Raw genomic sequence first — 7621 nt, forward strand, 5'->3', positions numbered from 1 at the left:
TACTTTAACATGTGAATGGCTTGTTACTTGATCATGAGAAGCTTTATGATATGAGCTACTGTTATGACATATAATGATGCTAGAAAAGGTGATTGAAATTATCATTGATCAAACTTGTGCACCTGCTGCATTCACACTTCATAAACTATTTCTTTTATCATTTACCTACTCGAGAATGAGCAGGAATTAAGCTTGGGGATGCTGATACGTCTCCAACGTATCTATAATTTATGAAGTATTCATGATATTATATTATCCTTCTAGGATGTTTTATATGCATTTATATGCTATTCTATATGATTTTTGGGACTAACCTATTAACCCAGAGCCCAGTGCCAGTTCCTGTTTTTTCCCTTGTTTCAGTGTTTCGAAGAAAAGGAATATCAAATGGATTCCAAACGGAATGAAACCTTCGGGAGAGTTATTTTTGGAAGGAAAGCAACCCGGGAGACTTGGAGTGCACGTGAGGGATCAACGAGGAGAGCACGAGGCAGGGGGTGCGCCCACCCCCCTGGGCGCGCCCTCCACCCTCGTGGGCCCCTCTTGGCCGCCCTGACCGACTTCTTTCACCTATATATACCCATATACCCTAAAACCATCAGGGAACATAATAGATTGGGAGTTCCGCCGCCGCAACCCTCTGTAGCCACCAAAAACCAATCGGCACCCTGTTCCGGCACCCTGCCGGAGGGGGGATCCCTCACCGGTGGCCATCTTCATCATCCCGGCGCTCTCCATGATGAGGAGGGAGTAGTTCACCCTCGAGGCTTAGGGTATGTACCAGTAGCTATGTGTTTGATCTCTCTCTCTCTCTCTCTCTCTCTCTCTCTCGTGTTCTTGATTTGGCACGATCTTGATGTATCGCGAGCTTTGCTATTATAGTTGGATATTATGATGTTTCTCCCCCTCTACTCTCTTGTAATGGATTGAGTTTTCCCTTTGAAGTTATCTTATCGGATTGAGTCTTTAAGGATTTGAGAACACTTGATGTATGTCTTGCGTGGGATACCCGTGGTGACAATGGGGTATTCCATTGATCCACTTGATGTATGTTTTGGTGATCAACTTGCGGGTTCCGTCCATGAACCTATGCATAGGGGTTGGCACACGTTTTCGTTTTGGCTCTCAGGTAGAAACTTTGGGGCACTCTTTGAAGTACTTTGTGTTGGTTTGAATAGATGAATCTGAGATTGTGTGATGCATATCGTATAATCATGCCCACGGATACTTGAGGTGACATTGGAGTATCTAGGTGACATTAGGGTTTTGGTCGACATGTGTCTTAAGGTGTTATTCTAGTACGAACTCTTGAATAGATCGATCCGAAAGAATAACTTTGAGGTGGTTTCGTACCCTACAATAATCTCTTCGTTTGTTCTCCGCTATTAGTGTCTTTTGAGTGACTCTTTGTTGCATGTTGAGGGATAGTTATATGATCCAATTATGTTATTATTGTTGAGAGAACTTGCACTAGTGAAATTATGAACCTTAGGCCTTGTTTCCTAGCATTGCAATACCGTTTACGCTCACTTTTACCACTTGCTACCTTGCTGTTTTTATATTTTTAGATTACAGAAACCTATATCTACCATCCATATTGCACTTGTATCACCATCGCTTCACCGAACTAGTGCACCTATACAATTTACCATTGTATTGGGTGTTTGGGGACACAAGAGACTCTTTGTTATTTGGTTGCAGGGTTGCTCGAGAGAGACCATCTTCATCCTACGCCTCCCACGGATTGATAAATCTTAGGTCATCCACTTGAGGGAAATTTGCTACTGTCCTACAAACCTCTGCACTTGGAGGCCCAACAACGTCTACAAGAAGAAGGTTGCATAGTAGACATCACGCCGCACTAATAGTGAGTAGTAATGAGCAGTCAAATCATAAGCCCTACCTTTCCCCTGTAAGTTGCTCGGAAGAAGCAACCATCAATACGCTCTAAAGTCTCTCTGGTGGTGAAAATGCATGGAGAGAAATGCATCAGAAAGAAGCGCGCCCTATAAACTGTGACGGAGGGAGGAGTAGTATGAGGCCCTGTTTGGATCACTGTTTCTCTTTTGAATACACTCGTAAAAAAATACACACCTGGGCCCATCGTTTCAATTCCGGCTGGAATTTGCACAGCGGCAAGTAACTTACAGGTGTAAGTTATACGCCTTCGTATTGAAATACAACCATTCCAAGCATGGCCTGAAGGTGCAAAACCAAGTACGCGTATGGCCAGTAGGTCAATGCACTTCCTCTTGGCATATCACTGACATGTGGGACCGGAGTGTGAGCAAACCGATCTCAATTGACGACAAAATGGCCAACCCGCCGTTCCTTGAGAGAGACGAGGAGCGAGAACACGCAGACGGGCTCGCACGGAGTCCAAGATATATTCGAGCATGGTTGATCGATATCATCATTACATGTTCGATGTTTTTTAACACTACCATTGGGTTGCCGTTTTTTGCCCTTCTCCCGAATAAATGTGTACTTTATCAGAGATTAAAATAAAATAAGGGTACGGACGCTCCACCATGCGGTTCTAGTAGTAGTACTACTCGTACAGCTATAAACCTTGCGCTTGGCTCTTCGCCTCTTCATGAAGTCGAACAATGATGGTACTCCACATGTTGGGTACTACAGTGTACGCCTGTGGCAATTTGACACCAAATGAACTGCTGCATGTCCACCGCCTGGGCCAACGTAGGTTGCATTAGTCAAAAGGCATAAGCGAGCTTCACCTTGTCCTGCAAGCTTTTCCTCGTTCTGCGAGTTGACGGGACACACCAAAAAGCAGTGCTAGTCCATACTCCCTCCTTTCCGGTTAATATGGCTTAATGTTTTTTGTGGGTAAATGAGAGAGCTTTATTCATATATAAGCATTCTTAGGACGATCAGCCAAGAGAAGCGAGGTACCTCGCAAAAAAGGAGAAGGAAGCGAGGTGTTTCATCAAGCCAGCTCTCAGCCACATTCAAAGTGCAGCAAGCACGGTTCGCACAAAGATGCGCCGCAAGGTTTGCTGACCTGTTTACATGCTAAATAACAAAAAAAGGAAATATTACCGAGTGCTCCTATTTCTAACAGGATCTGAGCCAGAATTAAGCGAGAATTGTGGCGAGTGTTGCATGCAATCAACTTCCATTATCACATGCGAGAACCCTCGAAGAGAACCAAATGTGTTGAAGATTGCTTTATCACATTTTTAAAATATATTAAGAGTGCAGACGCTCCTCCATCCGGTTCCTAGTATAGTATAGTACATACCTCTCTAGTAGTAGTACTAGTACTAGTAAACTTTGCACTTGGCTGTTCGCCTCTTCGGGAAGTCAAACAATAATACTAGTACTAGTATAGTGTATGCTTCTGGCAATCTGACACCGAATTAACTGTTGCACGTCAACCGCCTGAGCGAGGGAGAGCTTGCATTAGTCAGGCTACTTCCAATGCATTGGTGCTTGCATGAGGGGTTAAGCACATTAAAAACTTTAGCAACTAAAGCCCCCAATGCATAGGTGCTTAACTTGTTGGTGCTAAGCATCCTTCATTTAATGAATTTGCAACTAAAGTTCTTCATGCATTGGTGGGATTCTTCCATTTAAGTGTTTTTCCTAGGTTCTTGCGCTTGCCATTGTTTCTTCCTGGGGTCACCACACCCATCTCTCTCCTCTTAATTACCTTGCCACATCAGACTTTTTGCCTACATGGAAGCCTTAGCACCTGTACAAGGTGGAGCATTGGGAGGGGCCTCAAAAGTTTCTCCTTGTCCAGCGAGCCACCGCGCACAAGCTTCTCCCGTCCTGCAAGCTTCTCCTCGTTCGGCAAGTTGACGGGACACAGCAAAGTAATGCTAGTCCATACAGCCTCCTTTTCGGTTAATATGGCTTAATTTCAAACGAGATAAATACACTGTCTGTCACTGTATATTTGTAAAAATACGGTCAGTGGACTTCATAATACGCTCATTGCGCTCAATATATACATTTCCGGTGTTTATACGGTCACTAGCTCACCCTGGCTGAGTATGTGTGTGCATGCACGTGTAGGTTGAGCACTTGAGCGTGACCGTGTGTGTTCCGTCGTGTGCTCGGACATGCATGCATTAGGCCGTCGCGCGCGTTTTTGCATCCATGTATATGTGTGACTGTTGCATGCATGCACGAGGTTGTAGTCCCTTACATTCACATGGTCATAAGTCAATGCTTTGTCAAAACGTTGCATGCAAGGTTTAATCATTCGTTGTTCACGCATGCATTCCCGATATTAATACGTTGGTAAAGACAATTTCTTGAGGAAAACAAGCCCATGAATTGAGTACAAAGGGGACCAATAAGCCAGGACGGAGGGAGTACCAGTAGTGAACCGGAAGCAGGGAGTAGGTACTAATAGTACAGTACTACGTAACAACGTGCAGTAACAAAATTCCTCTATGCGCATCCTGTCTACTCACGTGTCATGCAAGATATTTGAGATAAGTACAAGTGAGACTCAGGAACGGTCATACACATAGGGGGAGTATGTGTAGGGGCCACTAAGGAGCAGTCAAATCACATAGTAAGTTAGTCGGAAGAAGCAACCATCATTTCACTCTTCAATGACACGTACGCAATATAAAATGGTTTATATGGAGAGAAAAAGAAAACCAATATATATACACTAGCAGGAGCCTAAGCTACAAGCCTGCTTGCTAGGGTTGCTCTCTTCACAAGCATAGAACGACGGTGGCCACACCACTGGTCACATATCCGGCCTGATCCCACCGCTGGGGGAAGGGAACAATGTTCTGCATAGACGCGGTCGACATCGGCGAGGGAGAAAACCCACAGTCGGTGCGTCCCAATCGGGGGTCCCCGCGGTATGGGCTAATGCCGCGTCCCAACCGCCCTTCTAGCTACAGCCCGTCGTCCCAGGTAGTACATCTTCCTTTTGGATCCGGCTTGCTCCATTGCCGCAGCTCCCCACGTAGCTCCATCTCGATGTTGATCTTTCTCTACTTCTACCGGCTTTTATTTGTGATGAGTTTATGTCTCATGAACTAGTGCCAGTACTATTATTCTAATCACACTTCTTCAATATCTTTGCCATCAGGGATGCTCAGCTCGATTTTAGTGGAACTGCACAAAAGCATCGTATGATCCGAGGGTGCCAGCCGTCTTTCCTTCAACAGGTTCTACCTAGCTAGGAAATTATATCATGTTTAGGGTTTAAGTCGTAGTGACCCCATCAGTAGTTTTTCTTTTGTACACGCTCTCACAAATTTTGTCTTTAGTTGTGAAGTAAATATTGGCTATGATCTATGTATCATTCAGATGCATCAGCATGCGTGTTAGTTTTCCTTTGTATTTCATGGAATTTTGTAACGGGGCGACCTTGGAGTAGGAATGAAAATGGAGTGGCAAGTTTCCGTTTTTCCGGAGAAAAAATGGAAACGGAGAGAAACCAACGTTTCGTTTCGTTGGATCGCGCCATCAAGCAAAACCAACGTTTAAATCACGTCTGTCGCGTTCGTGTCTCACCCTCCTCCATGGCTTGACCCCACATGGTCGCTCGTCATGCCACTCACCGTAAACCGAGTATGCGATAACTTTCCCGCCTGCTTGTCGATGGATCGCGCCATGGAGTACTAGCACTACTGGAAGAGATTGACGAGTTGGGGGAGGACAGCTAGCTGTAGAACGGACTCCCAAGAACTTTTTACATGCATGTTGTGGCCCGCTATTGCGACCTTTGAACGCTGAGTAGTCGTGTGCACCGGGAAGCAGCGCGGGTGACGCTCTCTCGCCCGGTGCGCCGCTTCAATGCCGGTGCCAGTGAGAGGTCGTGTCCGCTCTGGCCGGGCATGAATGCGGCACTAACCGTTTTGGGCGGGAAGCACGCGCGGGTAATGAAGAGGGTTCGGGTTGGTCAGGAGCGGGCATGGCAGCGGTCCAGACGCCCGCAAACAGGAGATGATGTACGTTAATATTGCTGCGTCTATAATTAACAACGTAAATAATGTGCCAGTTGGACAAATATGATTGGAGATGGAGATGGAATTTTACGTAAACACTGTCTATGTCTTTTTGTTTTTTTTTGCGGGAACAAACTTGTATTACTCACGTAGCCAGGCTACACTCGGATTTACAAAGTTCGACAATGCCATCAGGGCCTGAACCTAGCCAAACAGCGATACAACCACTAGTCCTACCATAATGAGCTAAAGTATAACTGACAATGTTGTTGTTTCGTCGAACATGAGCAATACAAGTATTTCGGAGTGCCATGAGCGATCTAATCTCACGCACCAAAAAACCAAACCGAGATCTATCAAGATCTTCATTCCTCACCATATTTGTAGCTTCAAGGCAGTCGGTCTCGATATTGATATTTGGAGGTTAGACTCCCCATGTACTTTATTATATTAATATAATTTACCGTAGAACGATTGTTCTACGGTGTTGGGTCAAAAAAAAGATTACTCCACTGCAATGCGAGCGACAAACCCTCTTTGATGGCCAATTCTGCTTCCAGTGCGTTCGCGCAATAACACAAGCTTCTACATGAAGAGAAAATTATAGCACCCCCATGATCCCTTAGGATCATGCCTATACCAGCAGTTCCGTTCTCTGGCATGAAGGAACCATCCGTATTCAGTTTTACCCAGCCATCCTCAGATGCATGTCTATGTCTATGTGTGTGTGTGTGTGACGACTCTCGCGACCTAGAAGCATGGGCGTGTTTTTGATCGAGTTTTCTTTCTTGGTACGTTAAAAAATTGTCCGCTAGTTTTTGTTTCTTTTTTCCGGGAATGCGCGTATTCTATTTTAAACCACTGCTATGGAGATTTTTTTTACACCATTGTATATATATAGCCTCTTGTTTGATAGGGTTTCTCGCGTCTCGCTCTCTCACCCTCTCCATATCAAAAAAAATGACAATGTCCACTCTATCTCTCTCCTCACCAGTGGTCACAGATCCGGCCGAATCCCGTCCGCTGCGGGAGGCGAGGAGGTTGATAATCCCCAAGTGCAGGGAATCATCGTAGCAATTCCCAAAGGTGGAAGTGATCAGTATGGAGTGTCGAACCCACAAGGAGCTAAAGGTAAGATCAATATTCTCTCAGGTCCTATCTGCCACTGATACGACTCTACGTACACCGAACGTTTGCTTCCAACTAGAAACGAGAAATAAAACTACATTGTGGGTATGAAGAGGATAACTTTGCATGGTATCGGAGAGCTAAAATATAAAAGTAGCTGCTGTTATCATAAATTTAGAATATATTACTAAATATATAAATAGCAAGTGTGGAATAATGATGGATTGGTGTGCGGAATTGTCCTAGGCAATTGTTAATAAGACCGGTAGTCGTCATTGCAATTTCATATGAGGGAGAGGCATAAGCTAACATACTTTCTCTTCTTGGATCATATGCACTTATGATTGGAACTCTATCAAGCATCCGCAACTACTAAAGATCATTAAGGTAAAACCCAACCATAGCATTAAAGCATCAAGTCCCCTTTATCCCATACGCAACAACCCCCTTACTTGGGTTTATGCTTCTGTCACTCAAGCAACCCACTATAAGCGAATCATAAACGTATTGAAACACCCTACAGTGGGAATCCCTCACGCTTGCGCGAC

This window comes from Aegilops tauschii, chromosome 5 (genome assembly GCF_002575655.3).
Source record: "Aegilops tauschii subsp. strangulata cultivar AL8/78 chromosome 5, Aet v6.0, whole genome shotgun sequence".
NCBI lineage: Eukaryota > Viridiplantae > Streptophyta > Magnoliopsida > Poales > Poaceae > Aegilops > Aegilops tauschii.